The 26,022-nt window shown below is 35.7% G+C and overlaps 2 protein-coding genes across 6 annotated transcripts in view; one reads left to right on the forward strand and one right to left on the reverse strand.

The window, feature by feature from the left end:
• The window catches only part of LOC145694744 (uncharacterized), a 184,683-nt gene that overhangs the window by 43,577 nt on the left and 115,084 nt on the right, over nucleotides 1-26,022 (reverse strand). The window lies entirely within an intron of this gene.
• LOC145694742 (uncharacterized) overlaps nucleotides 13,381-26,022 on the forward strand; it is a 753,582-nt gene continuing 740,940 nt past the window's right edge. For 2 of the 3 annotated variants that reach the window (XR_014133041.1, XM_081771342.1), the window contains exon 1: nucleotides 13,381-13,690. The gene's annotated coding sequence lies outside the window, so the exon portion shown is untranslated. The remainder of the gene's footprint in view (nucleotides 13,691-26,022) is intronic. The other variant, XM_081771336.1, reaches the window with a different exon arrangement.

A 26,022-nucleotide genomic window follows, 5' to 3' on the forward strand; every position in this document is an offset into this window, starting at 1 on the left:
GGCCAATCGGAAGTTACCACAGGCTTATTACCTTAGTTATTCTCAGTGGCGTATTTGCGATTTTGTTTCGGGGGGCTTTGCTAACCTTCCGGGGGGCTTTGCCTGAAAATGTGAAAACTCTGCAAGATATTTCATATACTTTATTATAGTAAGATTTCGGGGGAGCTTAAGCCCGGAAGCCCCCACTAAATACGCCACTGGTTATTCTTAATATATATACACAAATGTGCATGCTGTAGGGTTACTGTAAATTTAGGTAAACACGTAGGGGAAAGTGTCGTACCTATGGACATTTTTTGAATTTTATTTTTTATTTGGTAAACAAATAACACCAAGGGAGCCAGATTGCTTTAAAAACCTTTAGACATTCGTTCTTTATTACACAAAAAATTGTCAGCTCCTGAATGCTTTTGAAAACCAAGCAATAACCGATTTTTGAAACCCATATTTCGTGTCCTGAGGTACAACGGGGGCATGTACCTATGGACATGGGGTGATGTACCTGAGGACAAAAGGCATAGAAGGCAATAAATAATAGAAAACACATCTATTGCGTCTTTCTGGTTTTTATTCATTGCAAAGTTTGATCCATTAATAAGAAAAAACACGATTGTGTAGAAATGTAAGAAGGTTGGTTCATATAATTGGCAAATACAAGCTATAACAACGAGTCTTAAAATATGACAAAATGTTATGGTAAACAAAGAGAAACTGATTATCTAAATAAAATAAAAACATTGTTCACAAAATGCAATAAGTGAACAAAACACTTTTAGGTGTACTTTTAGATTTCGTATCTTCTATAGAATGACTCAACCAAGGTTGTATCCCATAAATGAAATTGGAAAAGACAATAGCCTTGATTGCCTCTCCGAACCACCTACGATATTAGGATTAGGTAGCTTCAATTTTATTTCATCTAAGACAACATCATAAATGCTGGGGTCTTTCTCTATTCTGAATTTTGGTGAATCGTCGCTTGAACACTTTTTAAGATACTCCACTGCACACAAACCATCTCCCGATTTTTCTCTTATTCTAGCCACAAAATGCTTCGAATATTTTTTGCCTGTCACTTCAACTAGGATATAATCGCCAGGTTTAAGTTCTTGTGGATTGAAACCACACTCTAGGTCCTTGGCTAAGTCTTGATGTTCAGTTAATAGGTCAACAAGTTCTCCTTCACTACTTTCTTCATATATTTGAAGTAAATCTTCAAGGTTTTCCTCTTCTGAAGAGCTATCATCAAGTAGTACTTTAAGATTTGACTTCACTCTTTTCGGTATGGATTTACAACTTCTATATCCCTGTTGCTTACCTTTCCTCTTCTTCTTCATTTCTTCAATTTCCATTTTCTCGGGCGTATCTGTTAAAATCCTTGATCTTCCTTTGCGACGTTTAATGGTCCCTACAGTTTTACGTACTCCAGCCTTCGGGAAAGGACGTATCTGTTCCGGTGTGACAACGGGGTGCTTTTCAATGGTTCCGGAAGGTACTGGATTTGTGGCACTATTCGATGTTGAAGGTTCATTTACAGTAGAGAAATCTGTAAATCCAGAGACTGAACCTGAAGTGGTCGAAAACTCAGCACCTTCAGAAGACCCTGTGAGATTCGTTGATGGTTCTGGGCGATCAGTCACTGACGAAGGTAAAAATTCGTGATCCAGAAAAATGTCCCGATTAAGTGGATAAAGTCCTGTCACTCGAAAACCACTCGTTATATTTGATGAAGTAAACGCTAATGGGTATGCCTTTCCCGCGAACTCAGCTACTTCATATATGGATACTGGCCTACCTGATGTTTTATCATCTAGACTTGACCCACTGCTTGATGACATCCAATCTGCTACTGCTCTGTTATAGTACGATTTAAAAGGACCGAAAACTGTCCTATCTAGAGGCTGGAGCTTGTGTGAACAATGAGGATGGAAGGTGACCATAACCACTCCCGTCTCTTTAGCACGACAGATTGTCTTGAAAGACATGTGACATTCGTGATTGTCGAGTAGTACAAGTACAGGATCTTCTGGCGATGGTTTTGTATGGCTTATGAAGTGATTCAAAAAGTTAAAAAACATGTCTTCATTGGACCATCCTGACTGTGTTGCATCACCAATAGAACCAGGGGGAGCACCTTTCAGCATGTGGGATTTGAAATGCACTCTTGGAAATATAAACATAGGAGGCACACTATTTCCTATTGCACTTACAGCTGCAATCATTGTTACATTTTCCGACCTTTCTCCCGACGTCATTCCTCCGATAGTCTTAACACCTTTTGGAGCGAGAACTTTTGGCGGAACATGAACAGTTGATATACCACATTCATCTATGTTCCAACATTTTGAGGGATCGAAATGATAGCGTTCCATTACACTTATATAATTTTCAAAGAATTTGGACACACTTTCTTTGTTAAAGGATGTAGCTCTTGAAAGGCTGGTAGCTTCCGGTGTTCGAAGTGAGATATCAGCCGCATGACGAGCCCTGAACCACTTGATCCATCCTTCACCAGCTGTTTGATCCCTGTCCCACGTAGAAGGATAATGAATTTTGTTCTCCCTCGCAAAGAGATACGCAAGTTTTTTAATGTCTTTTAGTGTAAGTCCATACTGCATAAAGGCACACTGCTTTATGTAGTCAACTAGTATAGCTTCTTGTTCATCACTAAACACCCTATGATTATCATAACGTGGTGAGTAAGCATATATTTTCGCTGAGGATTTCTTAAATTGAGCAACATGGAAAGCTAAACAACTTTTTGAAATATTAAATTTCTTGGCCGATTCACGGATACTAATCTGGTTGTTCATTACGTCCATCACAGCACTAGATATAATTTCATTGGACGGTTGATTTCTTTTCTTCTTTTCCTTGCTACGTGGCATCTGTAAAGAGACATAAAACTTTTTAAAATCTAAGTATGTACCTACGGACGTCCATAGGTACTACCATGAGCAAAATAAATGACGCGTCTCTTTATTTTGAAGTTTTTTGAAAATATCTCCGTTTTCTTTATATGTTCGAAATTTCGGAAGGTTTCCCCAGCAGGAAACGTTAATAACAAGCCAGTTTTAAATATTTGTGTTAGATATTAGCTTAAAATAAATAAATTAGAAACAAAAAACATTAAATCGACCGAAATTACGAGAATTACCAACTCTGCTAAAGTGGGAAATTTTCAAGAACTCGAGGGAATTCTACAGTTCAACACGAAGCAACGACATCTATGTCATTGAGAGAAATGCGGATTAAATCTACAAACGAAACTTTCAACGAAACATTTCTAATATGTCTTATTACATGCATTATCTGCAAACTTCAAATATATGAATCTATGCCAAGTATTAGCGTTTAGATAGAGCAAATAGTTGAAATTACCTATGGAAAAGGACGAATTGGTAGCACGATCGTAATGAAAAATCATCTTTACCGTATAACATGTTCAATTTGCGTAAGAAAACAAATAGCTCAGTTAGTTAATGCAACGAGTCTGTATGCCGAAGGTAGCTGGTTCGAACCCCCACAGAGGTGCAACTGTAATTTCTATTACTGTGGTTATTTTATTTATTTTTTATGTGGGAAAAAATCAAATTGTAACATATGTGTAAAACTCATGACAATACCAAAAAAGAAAAAATGTTGTCGCACTTGCATTAGTGTCCCTAATTTTTGTTTGCAAACAGTTTCGTAATTATTTTCCCTTTGCTCACTGCTCACAATATGCTCGCTGGTGTATAACGAATGCTTTCCAGTAAACGTTAATTCTAATTTGGAGATTTTTATAAAGTTTCACAATGTTTATCATTAAATAATCTTCTATCTACTTGTTTGGACATTTTGATAACAGATTTCCCTATTAAATGTTTAATTTTCCCTAGATGTTTCATTACGGAAAAGTTTTACAATGTATTTGTTTTAAATTGAAATTGTTTTGAATTTACTCCATGAGGTAAGTAGCCCGAAGGAGGAGAACTGGAGTAGCTGATATTCTACGTAAAACTTTTACGTAAAAGCAACCTATTGTAGAATGATGATGCTTCTTACCTTCAGCACATAATCTTTACATTAGAGAGTCAGAGAGAAAAATCCTGTTTTTTCCTCTCCTATGACCACCCATCTTAAACCACCTCTACATACCATGGTTCGTCTTACACAATTTCGGTGCTCCAAAGACATTCATATAATGATAATAATAATAATAATAATAATAATAATAATAATAATAATAATAATAATAATAATAATAATAATAATAATAATAATAATAATAATAATAATCCTGAATATGCCATACAGTGGCGGCGATTGGACGTCAAAAGTGGGGGGGGGGGGGCAAGACATGATCTGAATATTTGTATATCACTGTTAGTTTCCCTGGTTGTTTCCAACACTTTGTTTGACGAAAGGTTGTATAACTAATAGGATACTATCTTTTTCAGTTAAAATACCGTATATTGTATTTTTATATTTTATTAAATAAATTGACAAGAGCAACAGAAGTAGGCACTAGCCCTTTGTACTCTTAAACAACAAAGGTGTAAGAAGAGATTTGATTACTTGCTCATGAACATCTTAAAATTCTGGGGGTCGCGGTGGCTCAGTGGTAGATCGTTCACCTCTGGTGCATGGGGTTCCTGGTCCAAACCCTGCTCCCGCCAAGTGGATCTTGTGGCGGACAAACACCTTGTGCGTAGGTTTTCTCGGGTTCTCCCGTTTCCTCCCACTTTCTTCATTCCACCATTTCATTTACAGTATTTCTCATCTTCACCGTCTCCTTTAGCCTAGCCGGCATAAGCGTGGGACATAAAACTCAAAACTTTCATTTCATTTCTTTCTCTTAACATTCTGTCTAGAAAATTGTGTAATCAGATTATTTAATAACAAATTTACAAAACAAATGAATAGAAAGGATAATATTAATCATAGTAATGAATAATGAGGTATGCTATGTAGAAGTAATATTGAAACTGGGGATTAATGAACAACTTAATTTTTAATTCCACATATGCTTTTAAATGAATGTTATTACTCTTGGAAAATGAAAGCCAGTAAATACAACAAACATTTGCTACGACATTTAAAGCAATACATGTATTTGCTTGTGCAGCTTCTTGAAACATGTTCGTTGCCATTAGGTGCAGTTTTAACTCACTTGGAATACATCAAAACACAACCACACTTAGAATCATTTCACACTCCAGTTATACAAAATAATTCTAAAACGTAGAATTATGTTGAATTTACTAAATCTAATTGTGTATAAACTCGTACCCCCTAAACACACCACTTCACTCGCATATTACACTACAAATCAATGGAAAAGGTAGAAGTTGTTTCTTATTACGCTCTTTTTAATCAATATTCCTTACTTTAGAAAGAAGAAAAGACATTTTAGGAACTGTCAATTTTTGTGCAATTAAAGAATTCCTTGTGAAATACTTTTTTTTTTTTCAAATGTTCTCTCAATTAGTTTCAAAGCGGCTGACTAACATATCGAGCCGTTGTAAGAAGGTTGTATAGAAGCAAAACCTTCTAAATTCGTTTTTGAATTTTGGCTGGGAACGAAGAAAAAGTTACGCCCTCATGTTTTCAGAATTTCTTAACAACTTTTTTGTTTAGTTGTTGATTTCACTCATTTGTATTATTGATCACTAAACAAAAAAATGTTCAACAATTCTGAAGCATAAGGGCGTCACTTCTTCGTTTCCTGACAAAATTGAATAATGGATTTATCAGATTTTGCTTCTATACCACTGAATTGAAAGTATGCTGGAATTATTGTGCTTCAATAGGTTAATTTTGGGGATGTTTTCCGTGGCAATTAAAACGCAATTCCTGTTGCTTTCTTAACTTCACGGGAAAACAACCAATATATACTCACGCAATGACAAATATTATATGGCACCATTTTTTCTATGAGACAGTAATACATACAAAAACTTTACATTTCCAAATGAAACTATATACATTAATGGGTTACTTCAAAAAAGTGGGGGGGGGCAAATGCCCCCTTTGCCCCCCCTAATGCCGCCCATGATACCATACTTACCTAATGTAGTAACCTTAGACATCTTAGTTTAAAATGCTTTCTATTGTAATAATTTTAGCAACCATGTGGGAGGCGGCACGACGGTTTTTTGCCCCTCTCATTTCAGTTTCCTCCCAACAGACAAGGACAACGTTACTGACAAACAGGGACAACGTTACGTAATTTCTGGTAAGCAGGGCAGACAAAATGAATAAGAAAATATATTTATATCATCCTCTCCCCGTTCATGATTGGAATATCACGTAGCATTTTTAATTCTACTGAAGATAACCCTGTGCGGTTAGGGGTAAGTAACTAAAGAGATACCTAATACATAGCTCCCCTTGATTGTAATATTACCGCTTCTTTATTTGTTCGAGGGAGCTCCTACACAACCAAGGGTGACAAAAAGAATAGGAAAAGTGTCTATTGATTCTAGTGGCTGATCCAGCACGGATTCCTGAGTGGGGGGGGGGAAGCGGTGAAGTGAAGGATTCCTTTGTTGACATGAAGCTGTCACAAATTACCACTTAACTAAACTAAACATAATGGTGTGGTTAACCGGAATCCAGTCAGTTCAAAATGATGTAAAAGTTTAATTTTTTACTTCATATTAAAGTTTTGGTTTCAAATGAGAATTTCAGTCCGAGTGGTCAATGATCAAATCTTGGGGGGCTTTTCGGTGTAGAGGCTATGACCCCCTTATGGGAAAAGGCAAAAATATTAAAATTCTTAAAACTTTCGAAGTTTTCGTCTATTTTGAAGGAACTTTTGGCTTCATATTCAAGTGTTTGTTCCAAATGACAATTCCAGTCCGAGTAGACAATGATCAATTCTCGGGGGACTCTGCAATGTAGGAAAAATAATGACGTCTATATCGTGATCCTGTTGGTCACATCACGAGTCATGACCTGAATATAGCACAAAGTAAACGCTGAATGCTGTCGGCTCTCGTAACTGAGTGAGCTAGCGCAGCATGCTAGTAAGGTAGGTTGGTTTCGGCGTGGGTTCAAATCCTTCCTAAGGACAATTATTTTTTAAAAAGTTTATAACACTTCTTTCGTTAAAAGAAAGATTTAAAATAATATTCAAAAAGTGATTTAACAATTATTTTTTTTTAAATTTTCATTAAAATAAGTTTGCCCTTGTACTATACAGATCCATAGCGAAGTTAGTAGTAAAAATAGTAGTAGTAGGAACGGGTTACAATGCAATTCAGCATTCATTTGTTTCCGTGCGATGTTTGCCAAACGTAACTCGCTTACAATGCTTTCTGGCTAGGCCTTAGTGTGTTTCGAAAATATGCTTGTGTTCGGGATGAAGTTCCAAGGTTCAGCATTGACCATAAGTTTTTGCTATTAATATCCCTTCTAACAATATTGGCAGTGGACAAACGTTGGACCGTGTTGAAGCTTTTTGCTCCTAATTTAGTTATTTTACTTTATTATTTAACGAATATATTGAAAATATATTTGTCAGCAAGCACGTATGCAGGAATTTATTTCGGGAGGGGTCCAAAGTTATCTGGGGGTCCGACTTCAATATTAGGATAAATTATAATATTTTTTAAAAAAATAACCCCCAAAATTAGGTTAAATTTACAGAAAAGTTGGGATTTCAGAGGGGGTCCAGACCCCCTGAACCCACCCCTAAATGCGTCCTTGTTTTTCAGTAATGTTTCCTCATTTTGAAACCCTCAGAAACTTCGAATATATAAAGGAAAACGAATTATTTTCGATAAAGTATCACTTCAAGGAGACGCGATATTTTTTATTGCACATGGTGGTACCCCAACTTAACAAGGGCAAGAATTCCTTTACTTTGGTTCTCTGCAATTGCGCTGTATCGAAAGGTTAGGTTTGTAATATATACTCCTAAGAACAAACGTGTTTGCCAGAGAACCGTGATACTGAACAGAGCTCCACAGAAATGCATTCTGAACTTTCGTTTATAGCTACCCTTTGGTGTTTTTTGCCCTCAAGGTCAATCGAGTGATGATTCAGTTCAGTCCCTGTTCTTAAGCTGTGTTGGTATTACTTCGGATAGTTTTGACGTGTGTTTTCCAACCACCATATGAACAGACAATCAGGGCAAATCATAGCATACAATACATTTAAGCAAGTATATTTGTCGCGAAATTATTTCACACATTACCCAAAGACACTTAATATATGAATCCATACATTTATTTATATAGGTAAAGCAAAGAGTGGAAATTACCTATCGAAAGAATAAATTAACAGCACAATCATAATGAAAAGCATGCCTCGTAATATAACAGACTTCTTTCGCGTAAGAAATCGAAACTCAGTTGGTCAGAGCAACTAGTCTGTACGAATTAGGTTGTTAGTTGGAGCCTAATACGAGTAAGAGTTTTTTTTTTTTTTACTATTGTTTTTCTCTTTTTTTATGTGAGGAAAAATCAAATTGTAACATCGCGATATCAAATGTATTTGGTTAGGTAACTTTGTCTTAGCTAAACTTTAAATATCAGTAACCGTCGAAATTATTTTACTAACCCATCAGTTACTGAACATTTCAAACACCAGTCGCCTAACATGAAGGTTAACCTCACGTCCGCAGCCCTTAGTTATGCGTCCATACTTTCATGGCCGAACCTTGGGCGGGGCAAGAGTCAGAGGGACGCCAAAACGAGCCTCAAAAAGTAAATTTTATAATGTGTTTCCTACTGACTTTTTTGGTTTATATTCTTGTAAAGTAGCGGCAATTACATAATCTTTTTCCATTTCACCATGGAAGAAGAGTTTCATAGCACTAAGGGGACTGTATCGACAAATGGAGAGATGGCATGTAGAATAAAGAGTGGAGGGGGAGTAAGTATGTTTGTTTCTTTGCTTGAGTTTAGCGTTCCACAGTTATGCCTTAATGGCCAAAGGAGATGTGGATACTGATTATAGTGAAATCCGAACCACGTTTTTCGTTCAACAGTAACCCACCGGGAATTGGACCCGGGACCACAGAAGGCAGGTGCTAGCCACTAGACCAAGCTGGGGGGGGGGGTTCGTATTGTTTATAGCAGGCCATATTTTTTGTGAAGTTTTCCTAGGTAATGAATGTCTTTTTGAAAAAATGGGTTTAAACTATTAAAAACACTAGGATAAAATGTAAAATATAGGCTAATACTAGGGGGGAGGGCGCCATAAAGTCACTTTGCCCAGGTGAAAATTTGGCCTGGTCCGTCCCTGCGTTCTTTCTATATATTTTTTGACTTGCAGCTTGTGCGGTCCCCACGCCACAGGGTTGTTAGGGGCACTAGGGACACTAATGCAAGTGCGACATTTTTTCTTTTTTGGTATTGTCATGAGTTTTACACATATGTTACAATTTGATTCTTTCCCACATAAAAAATAAATAAAGTAACCACAGTAATAAAAATAACAGTTGCACCTCTGTAGGGGTTCGAACCAGCTACCTTCGGCATACAGACTCGTTGCTTTAACTAACTGAGCTATTTGTTTTCTTACGCAAATTGAACATGTTATACGGTAAAGATGATTTTTCATTACGATCGTGCTACCAATTCGTCCTTTTCCATAGGCAATTTCCACTATATGCTCTATCTATACGTTAATACTTAGTATAGATTCATATATTTGGAGTTTGCAGATAATGCACGTAATAAGACATATTAGAAATGTTTCGTTAAAAGTTTCGTTTGTAGAATTGATCCACATTTCTCTCAATGACATAGATGTCGCTGCTTCGTGTTGAACTGCAGAATTCCCTCGCCTTCTTGAAAATTTCCCACTTTAGCAGAGTTGGTAATTCCCGTAATTTCGGTCGATTTAATGTTTTTCGCTTCTAATTTATTTATTTTAAGCTAATATCTAACACAAATATTTAAAACGGGCTTGTTATTAACGTTTCCTGCTGGGGAAACCTTCCGAAATTTCGAACATATAAAGAAAACGGAGATATTTTCAAAAAACTTCAAAATAAAGAGACGCGTCATTTATTTTGCTCATGGTAGTACATCATAAGATTTGTCCACAGGTACATTTCCCGCTACATTTTTCAGAAATGGCTACCCTTGGTTCTACAATAAGTATTACTGAAAACAATCTTAGTGTATAAGAAGCCAAATAATTACTAATATAGATTAACAACCCAATACATTAAAATTGCATATAATAAAAGTAATATTAATGAGAGAAATTACCTCAAAAAATTACTTTCAACCCCAAAAATTTTCAAATTGGTCCCACAGAGCAAAATCACCAAACACCAGTGTTGTCGTAAGCCTATACTGATACTGTGAAAGAAGCAATGTTGCAAGGCAACCAAACCCAATTTAGTCACAAATCTTCCTATTGAAAACACCATTGTCCATAGGTACAACTGTCCTTAGGTACGACACTTTCCCCTAACATTTTAATGGTGCATGGACACTACCCTTCTTTTTGATTTTAGAAATATGGCGCCCTTGGAGTGTATGGATAATCTATTTGATATACCCGCTCTCGATTACTTCAAATAAAAGCGATGATTGTTACAAGGAAAAGGCGTTAAGAAGTAACAACCTCGAAAAAAAAAAAGTGTATTACACATATCACGCATGGTATTGTTTGTGCATATAGCTCTGACTGTCAAGCTGAGTTGTGCTAGACCACGTGACACCTTACAGGAGACGACCAATGATTTAAGAGCCATGTGAGATACTTCCAACCCAAGAACCACCCCCTCTATTTACACCTGCATTTGTTTCTCGTAGTCCAAAGCGAATGAAGTGATCGGTTATTCCGTCTGCAGCGCATTTTTGTGTGTGTGTGTGTGTGTGTGTGTGTGTGTGTATGCAAGGTTACTAGAAGGAAAGGTTGAGCTATACGCACAGACGCTTCGCTCCGTAGAGTGATTATTGTAATATTACAATAATCACTCTACGCTTCGCTCCTCGTTTTGCGTGACGTCACCAGCGAGGAGCAGCAAGTAGGTATAGAGGTGTACGAAGCAGCCAGAATGTCTTTTTTCTTTATGCATAACATTTTCGCTGTCACAACATTATCCTACATACAAACTACAAATAAATAAATGATAAATAAGCCAGCAATAAATAGAACATCTTCTTAACGCAATTTATATTATGGAAAATTAACGATGTACCTGTGTTGCATGATCATTTATTTATTTTTTGATGTGAGAGATAATTGTTGAATTATAATTACATTTTAAATGTATTTATATCTGAAATGTTACTGTGAATGTATTTAAGCAAAGCTGCAGATAAATATGTTTTACCAGGGAAATCTCTGAAATTTCCGATGCCTGGAAGTTAAAGTAATTGCGGAACCAATGATAAGGTGAGTTCCACACCCGGCATAAATAGATTACTTTGTGATTACTGATAGGAATATCTCAATAAATACTTAAAGCCATGGATAATAATAATAATAATAATAATAATAATAATAATAATAATAATAATAATAATAATAATAATAATAATAATAATAATAATAAATAGATCGTTGATGCATTTAATTGCGGAAGCCCTTTGATGCCTAGCAATTTATTTTGTTCAATATACGGCACTCAGGCTTAAAGTTTAAAATTGCCTATTCATATCTTCACCACATGATTAGTAAAACGGAACCCATTCGTGTTAAACCACATTATATTTAACTATCCACCACAGATTATATTTAATGTAACCATTGTTGACGCTATGATTGCACTTCGTGACATTAATAGTACACAGTTCGGAAAAATGTATTTGGTTTATATCTAAATATTTGTATGCTAACTAGTGTTACGAATCGAGACGAGACGAGAAATTAGGTTTTCTCGTCTTGTAGAATCGATTTTCGAAAAAAGCTCTTTTCGTCTCGCCTCGAACTTTCTCTAGCCTCTTGTATAAATTTGTGTACAAAATTTGTCCTGACTTCCTAAAGTCACAAGAGATCCACGAAGGATGAGATATAACAACATTTAAACCATATTTATTATTGGAGTATATTGTGTAATGACTTGTGTATCTTTGAATGCTCTTCATTGTGTTCTTACAATCACTTTATCAATTTATAGTTTTTTAATTTTTTTTTTTTACGATGAACCATGCAACACTAAACCAGTGTTTAAGGTTTAATACTTGGGTGAACTCGTGTTGCCAATGAGACTCATGAAGTTTCTCATCTTGCCTCGAAAGCGAGACGAGAACTCCCATATTTTAAAATTTAAACGAATTTAAAAGATTCTTCTCGTCTCGAATTGCAGACGAGACAAGACATTTCTCGCCTCGGTCTCGTCTCGTGGACAACACTAATCTCAACAATGAATTAGAAATAGTTAACCTGCTAGTTTTCCTCAACGGTCAAACTCTTCCATTCTGTGGTGCAAGGCGTGGGGCAACAGCTCCACCTGTTCTGCCCACACAACGTCCCGGAGTTTTACTCTGATTTCTAACTCAAATAAACATCTAGAGGACTAATAAGCAGAAAAAATATCGAAAAATAATTTTAAATTATGAACTTCATGCATACATAGAAATTTATGAAAATGAATAAGGAAAATAAACTTACTTAATTTTACTTTGAAATCGGGTAATCGGCTCCCCCTAGAAAATTTTCTTTGGCTGCCTATGATCCTGACTGAGGATCTTTGGCTTTTCTTCATTATTTTTCCATGGAGGGACTAAAGCTATCAGTTAAGTATGAATAGTGCAAATCAATGGTGTATACATGCATAAAGAAATCGATTGATTGTATGTACAATTGATAATAGTTTAGAACAACTTTTAACTCTAAAAGAAACCGATGAAATATGTGTCACTGTTAATGTTAAACAAACTGAAGCTAGTTTGAAAAATGTATCGGTAAATATCGGTATTTATTTCCCAATGCCGAAACCGATACTCCAAAAAGTGGCTGATATTACCGATACCGATATATCGGTACATCCCTAATTCTATAATGTGGAACACTTGGAGATGAAAGACAAATACACGTAAAAATACATATGTACACACGTACTCAAGTTCACACCATCTTTCAATATTGCATGTCTGTATAGCCAATCTCACGTAAAGAAATCTTCCGAGATATAGACCTTTTCTCTATTAAATAATATTCGTCCACGTACACCACTAGAAAAGAAAACAACACAATTCAACATAGCAAAAACCCAACATAAAAAAAGAATTGTTTGTGGTCTTACTAGCAAATCTTCGCGCGCCAAGCAGACGACAAGCTTTAAGTTCCTCGCTGGTGACGTCACTGTGAAGAGCGCGTGAAAGTAAGAGGTTCGGGACATAGGTTAAGAGCATCCCCTGTGTGTATGTGCGATGGTGGACAAGAGCGAACTTGACATTGTCCATGTCATCCATCCGTCCATGTCATTCGGAGATGCAGAAGAGTAGAAGTGATTGTATGTATTGCACATTGTTCAGTAGGTGAAAGATTGGCTAAAAACAAGCGTGATTTTATGTGTATGTATTTTTTCGATATATTAATCGGCATATAGGATTTTCACACGTGGTACATAACTTCGCGTGATATAGTGCGTGTTGATACATGAGTGGTTTGCACGGCGGCAAAGGACCGTCAACCGAAGACAGCAATTAAGTTCAGAAGAACAGCAAGTGTAGAGTCTAACTTCATTTGGGCAGAAGTGAAGATATACCAGCCGTGGATTAGTGGTTAATAGGTAAGGAACTTTCATTGTAATCTGAAACTAATGGATTCTAATATGAAATATTCACGGTTATATGTAGTACATCTCCCTCTGCATCTAGTTATGAAATTTGCATTACTGTCCATATGAACTGAGTTATTTTTTTCTAAAGTCTTATCAATATTTTTGGACTATATCAAAAACTAGGTACAGTTAACATTTGTAATGTTGAACACCATTTTTTTTTCTTCGGAATAGCATTGAAAATGCTGAGGTGTTCGAGATAGAGACTGAGGGCTTACATAATGATATGAGGCGCTCCAGGCAGTGGCGTAACTAGTTTAACTGCGCCCTGGATACCCGGCACCTGCTCCACGCATTTCAGCTGCTGCATAGCGCTTGTTGAAAGGCTGTGGAAAAAAAGTTTTAAAATTTCTCCCAAAAGGAAGATTGTGCGTTCTCCACTCATTGCAAACAGGGGCGGATCCAGGACTGACTTTTTTTTTGGGGGGGGGGGGTTGTAATACTGCTACTCAGAGCTACTTTTAAGAACTCCAAACTCTGGGATATATGAAATAAGAAAGTTTCCTCTTCTGGTGGGGAAGGGCGATCGCCCCTCTAAATTCGCCCCCGATTGCAGATAATGTATGCGTTTCCCGTTCATGGTAATCCTGGATTCTCTCGTGTTGAACAACATGGCTTTCCCATATGCCGCGTCCAGAAAGGCGGAGATAAATACGTATTATGAAGCACTGCAGTGCATAGGCCTATTTCTAGTTAGCGAACCAAATATCGAAAAATGTCTCAAGTTTATTTTTCAGACCTGCGCCCACCTACTCTCAAAAATTCCTGGATCCGCCCCCAGTATCGACTGTTGCCAAGTAACTGCTAATAGTCATAGTGTACCTTTTGAAATGTTTTCAAACGTTCTTTCCATAAGGAACAGTTGTCCGTATTCTTTTTTTCTTTTTTTTTTTTTTTTTTTTTCGCCCTGGAGCAACTGCTTCACTCGCTCCATTGTAGTCATGCCACTGGCTCCAGGTAGTAAGAGCGAAATCAACAAATGTTTGCAATGCCTGTTGAAAATCCAGTCCGAACACTCGAAAATAATCGTCTATTTAGTTTGAAACTATATTTTCTAAGATCTAAGAGAGAGGTAAATGACTTCCATAAACAGCGACGCAAATATGCTGATAGTTGTCGCCGGGGGCACCCGTTTGCCGCCCCCCCTAGTTATGTCACTGTCCATAAACAATACATGCAGATACAAGAACTTGTCACCGAACTGCTTGTTATTACTCTTCTAACACCTTAAATGTAATTTCCAAGCGTTCAAATTGTACTTTTTTTTCGCTCTTGATACCCGGAATGCATAATTTTCTGTATTCACATAAAACAGTGTGTAAGAGTAGAGGTCTCCTCCATCTTCAGGAGCTGAACAACATCGAGACATCAGTCCTTTTCCTTTATAACTTGCACGTAATTGCCCAATGTTCCCATTTATGAGTTGTATGAAAATAGAGTGATGCACACACAAATCCCGAGAATGCATGCAATTATGCACGAAAATTATCTAAAATATGCATTAAAAATATACACTAAGAAAATAAAATTCCAATTTCTTATAAAAATATATCTTCTTTATGACCTCTGTTATTTGAACTATTAAGGTCTTCCTTAGGTTCTCTTCTGTAAACCCTCTGCTTTTATCAGTGAGAAACGTTTTGTAGATCAATACTTGGTAAAGTTTATCTGACGGTAGCTTCGCAACACTGTGAGTTTCACTGGGTGGACAGTCTGTGATAATTCGCTCAACAAAGAGAGTGAATGCAGCAGTGCATTGTTACGACATTCCAACTGTCTGATAATTTCAGGTATTTTGAACAAATAAATAGCGGCTGCATCATCGGGATTTAGTGAGTTTACACTGTCTACTTGATTTAAGTTTACTGCATAATACAACACAGCTTCTACCCACAAGCCCCATCGATTTTAACCCTTAAGAGATCCGGGGTTTTGGGGGTATTTTTTAAAGACTTTTAGTCAAGCAGCTGCTGCATCGTCACTATTTATCCTAGGATCATGGTTCATACCTCATTCTCTTCAGAATGGAGCTGGCTTTCAAATTATACCACTTGCATGCTCATACCATATACCAGAAGAGAGAAAAAAGATGTCAAAGGGAAAATTTCTGGGGATTTTTTTTCACACTTTGGGCCCTCTGGAGCGGCCCTATGTGAACGTAGAAATCTCAAAAAATCTGATAAATAGTACTTGGTATACTGAATGTATGTGCCAAATTTCAAGTTTCTATCTTGAATACTAAGGGCGGGAGAAATTTTATCAGGAATTCCCACAATGCCCCAAATTACCGCAGAACACCATGATCTCAGGTAAAACAATTTCCTGAGACATCTCTACTTACCCTAGGACTATAATCCGCCAATCATTCTCTTCAGAATAGAACTGCCTTTCAGGCGGTACCATTCACATGTCTCCATCATGTATCTAAGGCGAGAAAATCCCGAAAAAGGGATTTTTTGGTCTAAATATCCCTTTTTTCATCTTTTAGCCCCTCTGGACTCCCCTGTTTTAACGCAGAAATTTAAAAAAAAATCTGTTTAATACTACTAGGTGGGCTGAATGTTTATGCACAATTTCAATCTTCTAGGTGCAAAAGTAAGCCCGCCAAAAATATATATATACCGACAATGTACCATATTCCCGTATACAGAAAAATATTTTGTAAAAATTCCCTGAGACATCCCTAATTACCCTAGGATCATGTTTCGCCCATCATTCTCTTCAGAATAGAATTGCCTTTCAGACGGCATGACTCACGCGTCTCCATCGTGTATCTAAGGCGGGAAAATCCCGAAAAAAGGGATTTTTTGGTCTAAATATCCCTTTTTTCATCTTTTAGCCCCTCTGGACCCCCCTGTTTTAACGCAGAAATTTAAAAAAAAATCTGTTTAATACTACTAGGTGGGCTGAATGTTTATGCACAATTTCAATCTTCTAGGTGCAAAAGTAAGCCCGCCAAAAATATATATATACCGACAATGTACCATATTCCCGTATACAGAAAAATGTTTTGTAAAAATTCCCTGAGACATCCCTAATTACCCTAGGATCATGGTTTGCACATCATTTTCTTCAGAATGGAACTGCCTTTCAGGCGGTACCATTCACATGTCTCCATCATGTATCTAAGGCGGGAAAATACCGAAGAAAGGGATTTTTGGTAAAAATATCCCTTTTTCAACTTTTTGCCCCTCTGGATATCCCCCTGCTTTAACGCAGAAATCTAAAAAAAATCTGGTAAATACTACTTGGTGGACTGAATGTTTGTGCAAAATTTCAATCTTCTACGTGCAAAAATGAGCCCGCCAAAAAGTAATGAACATAGGCTTATAAAAAGAAAATATATTTTAGAATTATAACGTCATCACCTCCTATGTCTCGACGCAGGAAGGTGTGAAACCATACGTAAGGTCTTCTACAATGCATCTGGACTTGAAAAACAAACAAACAAACAAAAAACGGACGAAAAAGCTCAAATGGGAGAGTTATAACGCAATGTACAATGAAACACCCGTATGGTACAAATTGTACCATCGGATCCCCAAAGGGTTAAACTGGTTGCGGAGGTAGCGGAACATTTTTCACAACTCCGCGAAAGATACGTACGCGCAATGGAGCTTTCACAAATACTTTCTTTATATTTGATACAAGCGCGTCTACTTCCAGATATTGGCATCTGATTTTTTCTGCTGCACGATGAAGACCGTGTGCAAGACAAATCAGGTGGACTAAGTTTGGATACAATATTTTATTCTATTATTTTATACAACGTTTTATTCTACATGTTCCTTTACAAAGTGATTCAGTTCACTCTGAATATAACATACTTTCTTGTGATATACTCTGAAATATGCTAGTATGCAGCAATAAAATTCAGAAATACGCAGTATCCTGCAGAGTTTATGAAAAATGCACGCACATCGAAATTCACTCAAAATATGCACTTATAATCTCAGGGCCATGGATAAACGACTATTTTTCCTGGAAGAGGAAAAACTTTCCTCTACCCTCTGTGGCTTAGCAACCGCAAACTTCGCTGGGGTTCGCGAAGGCGTCAATGCTGCCAGATTTCTAAACTGAACTAACGAAGGTTTCATTTTCGGTAGATCCTGTTTCCTTCAGAATGATATATATATATATATATATATATATATATATATATATATATATATATATATATATATATATATATATATATATATATATACAGGGTGGTTCAGTAATGTTGGACAGCCCTGAATAAATCAAAAACCAGAAGAGATATTAGCAAGAGTTTGGTGGATCCAGATACTTGTGGAAGGGGGACGTCTTTTGAGGTATCACACAATGTTACCAGGTCAACAGTGTTGCCAGCTCAGTACAAAGTTGTATTTTTTAAAATGGAACATGTAAAAGTTTATGCTATCAAAAGAATTAATACAGAATGTGAATACCAACAAGCGAAACCGCACCTGTCAGTGTTGCCAAATAAGGAAGTTATAAACCTTCAAATATCAAGAAATTAAAGTGTCCGTAGAGCAAAACTAGCAAAAAGGCAAGAAAAATAATACTACGGAATGAAAAGGAGTAACCGAAAGAGTAAACCAAAGAACGCATAGCATCCAGTGAGTAACAGGGTTGCCACAGCAAAGGGGGAAAAAATTGAAAATTTTGCAGTTGCTATAGGAGGAAAAGTGCCCATATGACATAATGCTGGAAACACCTTAGAAAGTTCATGTAAGACTAGCAGCGTTCACCCCGCTTCGCTGCGGTCACCCCGGAACGCAATAAACTTTGTTACTTAGATAATTTTTACTTTTTCGCTTTCAAGTGATATGATAAAAACCATAGAAGATTGCAGTAAATGTTAACATTATATCGCCTGTCATTTATGTTAACCCGCCCCGCTTCGCTGCGGTCACCCCCGAACGCAATAAACTTTGTTACTTAGATAATTTTTACTTTTTCGCTTTCAAGTGATATGATAAAAACCATTATAACGCCTGTCATGTATGTTAACCCGCCGAGTGACACGGTCATGCGGGTTGCATATAAATACGTTTATTTTTATACCTATGATGAACTAACAAAGGATTTGTACGTAATGGACACCTGAATGGTCAATTATCTCAAGACACTGGTAATTGAAAATTAAAGTGATATGATAAAAACCATCTAGGGTCCAAATCCTAATAACCCCCCAAAAATAAAAGAAATTGGTTCAGCCGTATTAGCGTGATGAGCGGACAAAGGATTTGTACGTTCTCTTTTATATATATAGATAGATTCAGGAATCCTAATAGCGTTTGTTCGAAATCAATATCTCTAACCGTTTCCGAGTACACCAAAGGTGTGTGGAGTTTGCAACACTGCATAATAATTCCCTCGCCCTCCAAACTACAGGAACGAGTAATGAAAATGATACGCCCAACAAAATGTAAGAACTACACGGGTCTAATCGTCAAATCAATTATGCAGTGTTGCAAACCCCGCACACCTTTGGTGTATCTCGAAAACGGTTAGAGATATCGCTTTCGAACAAACGCTATTAGGATTCCTGAATCTTACATAGACTTTCTATGGTGTTTCCAGCATTATGTCATATGGGCACTTTTCCTCCTATAGCAACTGCAAAATTTTCAATTTTTTCCCCTTTTACTGTGGCAACCCTGTTACTCACTGGATGCTGTGCGTTCTTTGGTTTACTCTTTCGGTTACTCCTTTTCATTCCGTAGTATTATTTTTCTTGCCTTTTTGCTATTTTTGCTCTACGGACACTTTAATTTCATGATATTTGAAGGTTTATAACTTCCTTATTTGGCAACACTGACAGGTGTGGTTTCGCTTGTTGGTATTCACATTCTGTACTAATTCTTTCGATGGCATAAACTTCTATATGTTCCATTTAAAAAAATACAACTTTGTACTGAGCTGGCAACACTGTTGACCTGGTAACATTGTGTGATACCTCAAAAGACGTCCCCCTTCCACAAGTATCTGGATCCACCAAACTCTTGCTAATATCTCTTCTGGTTTCCGATTTATTCAGGGCTGTCCAACATTACTGAACCACCCTGTATATATATATATATATATATATATATATATATATATATATATATATATATATATATATATATATATATATAAAGCGAAGAGTGTAAGTGCCTCTAAAAGGGTAAATATTCATTCTCAATTCCTACAAGAGTCTTTGGTGCTACAATATACAACTTAAGGCAGGTAATAGGGTTATTTTCCTTTTTTCCTCTTGAGTTTTATAGTTTTCCGGATTTTGCAAACCATAATAAAATGAATCACATTCTTGCAAACTTAAACATGATTTTTTTTTTAAAATTTATATATAAAGAAAGAAAAAAAGTTTGACTTAGGTCTTCGTCATCCATGAATGAGTAGTAACACATATAAAGAAGTTAAAATAGTTTTTTTTTTTTACTATTATGAAAATTAAAGAATCGAATAGAAAGAAGGAAAAAAATCTGAGCTTAAAATGCTTTCTCAATAAACTTCGTTCCTTATAGAAAGATTCAATTTATTGTTTATAGCCAACAATAGTTCACTGGCGCAAATCCCGGACGTATGAGGGGGACATGGCCCCCAATCTTGGAACTGGGGGGACTGTCCCTTTCAATAATCCGTTTTTTTTTTTTTTTTAAAGAAACGTGATGATTTGTGAAGACATCCGAGACTAACTATGAATTTCCTTATTCCATCACAACATTACGTCGTCTGTTACATAGTATGGGGTTTTCGTATAAATCAGTGCCAAGAAAAAGCTCGGAATTTGAGTCCAATGAAGTTATTACTTAGAGATACCGTTATCTCGAAGAAATTAAAGCTTATCGTTCCGCGGGATACTGTGACGAATATCTTGATGAAACTTAGTACGATAGCAACATGTGCCAAATCAAAAATTGGTCCGACGACTCTTGACAATTGCATAGTTGCAACTTCGGACAAAAAAGGGGAAAGGATCATTATTATGAACTTTGGTGGCCGATTTGCTTTTGTGGATAGTTCTTTATTTATAACTCACAAGAAAATGTCTGACGCTCCTCCTGTTGATTATCATGGGACAATAAACGCAGAAATTTTCGAGCATTGGTTTTGAAAACTCCATACTAAAAGGCTTAGAGGAGGTATCTTCTATATATTTGTATAATGCTCCTTCCCATAGTCGTGTAATTAATCCGAAGCCTAATACTTCGTGGAGAAAAGAAACTATTCTTAATTATATGCGAATCTACAATAGTGCCATATCTAGTCCGGTCCCGATAATACCTGTTCTCCAAGTTATTGATTAACAACTGTCTGCGAACGGAAAAAGAAAAAAAGTACGCAATTAGACGAACTGGCAGCATCATATGGGCAGGTTGTTTTAAGATTACCTCCATATCATTGCGTACTTAGCCCAGTTGAAATAGTGTGGTCACAATTAAAACGGACGGTAGCATCCCAAAAGATGAAAGGCGAACCCCTACCAAAACTGGTGTCTTTATTAAATAGTGTATTCAACAGAATTAGAGTTGGCAATTGGAGAAATTACATAAGACAAGTGGAGGATATTGAAGACAGTTACAGAAATATTCAGTCAATTCAAGTAGAGTTTTAGTGGAAATAGATTCGTCAACAGACGATTCTGACTTAGATCAGGAGTAGCACTTTTCCACTTTTCCAGGGAAGACAGTACTCCATAGTTTTTAATATTCTCTTATTTCCGTAGATCATGCACATTATAAAATTTGTGGTTGGTTACTGTTCAATTAAATTTTTTTCTTGTTCAAAATATTTGTATTCACGAATGGGCGAACTTATAATTGCATGTTTTTACAGAATTTCCTATTTAAAAATAATTTCCCTATTTATTTTTTGCGTTAATTAAAATATTGATATATTTTATTGCAAGTTTTTATTTTATAATATAACGCTTGCTCTTGTAGAAGAATTCACAACGTGACAGTTTTATTTTATTACCACTGGTAATACAATATATTTCTTTTATCCTTTATGATTCGTTACCCGAAGACCGAAAATAACATAGAAGCAAAGTTATCTGATATACAACCAACAAAGAAGTGAAAATTTCAGGAGGGCTAAAAGTAATCGAAGACGAACTAACCCTAGCTACAGATCTGATTTCGATGTGAACATTGGTTAAGAAACCTGGGCGATATGTATCTTTAATTAATGCTAATTATTTAACACCAATCCCAATAAAGCATTTAAATTTAGTTTTTTTTTTTCTGAGATTAGGTGAAAAAGAATTCTTTGAGAATCAAGACAAGACTTCTTCAAATTTAACAAGACGTCTCTTCTCGTGGGCAACACAGACAAAATCGAGTTAAATCGCTTCCGCGCGTCCAATTGGGATAATATACAGTAAATCTAAACAACATTGCTTTAATATCGCCTATTTATTGGCTTCAATGATGAGAACCATAAACCCTGCCCAAGCCACTAACCTTAGGATACGTTTTCATGAAAGACATTTGCAAGCAACTGAATTATATTGATTTCAATACAATAGTAAAATATTTACATCCATCATTTTCACAATAACCTGTTTGAAATTTTATTTTAAGTTTAGTTTACTAACGGCTTTATCAATCAAGTGCCAATTAAATTGCAATTTTCTGAAATTTTGCTCTAATGTTTGTTTTTAATTACCTGGGACTTTTTCTTCAATAAAAGAAATTATAAGTATAATATTATAGAAAATGACTCTACTTTCCCTTCTCAGGAACGGAATTTTTAAAAATAAAATAACTTCAAAAATTCGTGAGATACTCTATTCTTAGCAAAAGCTACTTGAACCCTCTTTTACTGCCCTATAAGACATACTTCTAAAACAATCTATTCTTAGTCCTTGATTTTGTGACAAACGAACATACTTACAAATTCATGTTTCTATCTATAATACGGTGTAGTTCGACTTAGTTATTGATGAGTAAGTCATTTTAATCTTTTTTATATAATAGTGTATACGTCTTTCTTTCTTTCTTTTTTAAGAGAAAAGAATGATTCGTGTTGAGTTTTGATATTTTCGCCCGATTTGAATTGTTGTAGGCAATGGATAACAACATTTTTCTTACAATCATTTTTTATTACACAATTCACGCGTCAATACGTTTCTAGATTATAAGTGCATATTTTAAGATATGGATCTCGAGAAAGCCATAGAGAAAGCCATTGAATTATAGACTGAAATAGTGTGACGTCACATACTTTTCGTTGTCATGGTGATCGCCATTTTATTTTCTAAACAACAAGTAGCCTGAATACCTAAAGTTCCTAAGTGAAAAGTAAAAACAGTGATAAAATATTTCGGAATTGCAAACATTAGAGTGAATGAAATATTTATTTCTTTTTAAATATTTCTAATCAATGAAACTTAAATTAAAAAAAAAAAAAAAAAAAAACAGAGATATAGAAAAAGAGAAAAATGTAGGCTACTCATCCTGTTCATAATCAGATATTAACCTTAAATAATTCTGGATTTTTTTTTTATTCATTAATATAAGTATCATAACATTGCATACGCGAACAGGATTAATGTTTAACAATTCTTATATGCTGAACCATTCATAATTGGATGTTTTCTTATTGTACTGTTTCTAAATGCTTTTATTTAAAAAGATGGGTAATATAAGAAAAGATCTGACCGGGATCTTTCAATCCGGGATCTACTGATGGTCCGGATTGAAAATTTCCAGTCTTGCTTTTATCTCTTTCTTTTGTAATATTGTAGACATTAATATCGTGCACTTCCATTATGAAGAGTGGACATAACAAAAGTAAATGTCATAATAGAATTAACATTGTTCTAAAAGATTTTTTGTTTTTTAAAAAATCGTATATTTTTAATTTTCTTTGTGCCGATAGTTTGTCAATCTGCATGTTAGGGAGTTTATATTGTGTATAATTGCTTCTTAAGGTATATTACATCATAACGACGTTTACATTAATTGTTTGATTTCTTCCTTACCACTTAGAGATGTGGCGCTTTTAGAAATAAGAACCTTAGATATTAGTCTTTCTTTATGAATTTTCTTGATGTTATTCGTAGTTTCCTAGACGAATTTCCATATTCTAAAACTGTAGGCCTACCCTTTCCTGCCAACTTCATTAGTCGTTAAAATATTTTATAATTGTAAATAAATTTACAGCCGTTGTCCTTGTTTGTAGTAGACTTTAAAATTTACCATTTGCTTCACGCGTTTGTATATATAGAGAAAAAAAAGCAACAAAAAGACATGGCGATCACTATGGTAACGGAAAGGAAATGACGACATCACTATTTTAGTCTATTGGGACTAAAAAGGGACGTGAACAAATTGAAGGAAATTGGACAATTTGTTATTCAAAGGTAAGAACGTATCAATCCTCATGTTTTTCTGTGTACGTTAGATATACCTCAGTCACTTACTTGAAGATATAAAAGTTTGTTTCAGATTTTTAAAAAATGTGTTGTATGATAAAATACATAGTTAATTATCAGTTAAAAATTAAAAAAAAAATCGCTGTCACCTGGAATTGTTGGAAATTAATGATTATTTCTGATCTATGAACAGACGAAAAGTATTAGATTAAAATATATGTGCTCTTATTTTCTCATTTGAAAGTGATCAATAGATTTAGCACTTAGCCCTCTATTCAAGCCGAAGGTGACAGAAATCAACGACTTCTAGTTTTAACGTTAATCGCTATAGAGTAGAAACTGTAGTAGCGAAGAGCGTTGGGTCGGAGACGGGTTAAAGGACTTTTGACATTTTGATTTTAAAATTTGTTATTCGATTCTACACGTCTTACTTAGTCTACACAGTAAATTTCAACTTGCACAAGTGAAGGGATCCAAAGTTATGGGGGTCAAAATTTTGCCAGAAATATAGGGGATTATACGACTTTTGATATTTTGACTTCAAGATTGATATTATTCGATTCGATTCTTACATATTCTACGCACTTAATTTCAACTTGCGCAAATGAACGGAATATATTCCATCTCCACTCTAATCTATATGAAGTGATAAAATGCTTTAAGTAATTTATTTAATAGATACACATTAAATGAAATTTTTTCCTCTTTTTCCACAACAACGAGAACTCTGCATATTTAAAATATATATATATTTAAACACGACGAGTCGATTAATTTTAGATGTAATATCATTGGATGTTTACAGACACGTACGTGTGAGTTTAATCAGAAATGATAGAACTCCACTACAATTTCCGGTTTCAATATTGATCTTATATAGAGCAAAAACGATAATATATATATATATATATATATATATATATATATATATATATATATATATATATATTGAAAAACTAAATTAGAATAGGTTTTAAGAATAAGTACCATCTGTCTTAACCCTGTTCAAACCAAAAGTGACATAAAGAGGCCACTTCCACTTTTAACGTTAATCGCTGTGAAGTAGCAGCCATAATAGAAATGAAAATGAAATGAAATATTTGAGTCCCGCGATTATGCCCTTTAAGCTAAGGGAGATGATTAATGCAACTGAATGATGATGGAAGAATTGGTGGAATGAGAAAGTGGGAGAAAACGGGAGTACCCTGTGAAAACCCACGAATACGATGTTGTCCACCACAAACTTACTTAGCCGGGGATCAAACCAGGGACACCGCAGACCAGAAGTAAGCACTCTACCACTGAGCCACGGTGATCCCCGAAGATAATAGATACCGAGAAGTGGTTTGCTGTAATCAATTTACCGTTCCTGCACTTTGGGAAGGGGGGGGGGACAGCTTTCCTTTGTATACCGAAAATAGTACTTGAACTACATTACAATACAATATATCTGGGGCAGACACGTAGCTACGGGGAGGTACTTGGAGGCCGGATCTCCCAAAAATTTAGTCGTGCTCCCCAAGTGAAATAACACAAATGGCTTGATGTGTTTTATTCTGTATGTATGCTGGTATTTGTTATTAACATATGTACCTTTGGCGCGGAAGGCATGAGTTCGAACTAATGTTACACTGTAAGTCCACTTCACATATATCCTCGCTGCTGAACAGGAAGATTAATCTCCAGACCAACCAATAAACCATCCATTGTTGTCTCCTTGAAAATTTCGTTGCTGGACGCCTGCGTACTAATTTTAAAGTACTGTATTAGCTTTATACGTATACTATTGTTTGTTTTATGAATTATAATCTAATTTACAAGAGTTCGTAAGTATTTACTGTACAAAACAATAAATAAATAATTCTCATATAAATCAATGGACTAAAAGCAAATGATTGTGTAGGTC

This window comes from Thermobia domestica, chromosome 9 (genome assembly GCF_964235325.1).
Source record: "Thermobia domestica chromosome 9, izTheDome1.hap1.1, whole genome shotgun sequence".
Lineage (NCBI taxonomy): Eukaryota > Metazoa > Arthropoda > Insecta > Zygentoma > Lepismatidae > Thermobia > Thermobia domestica.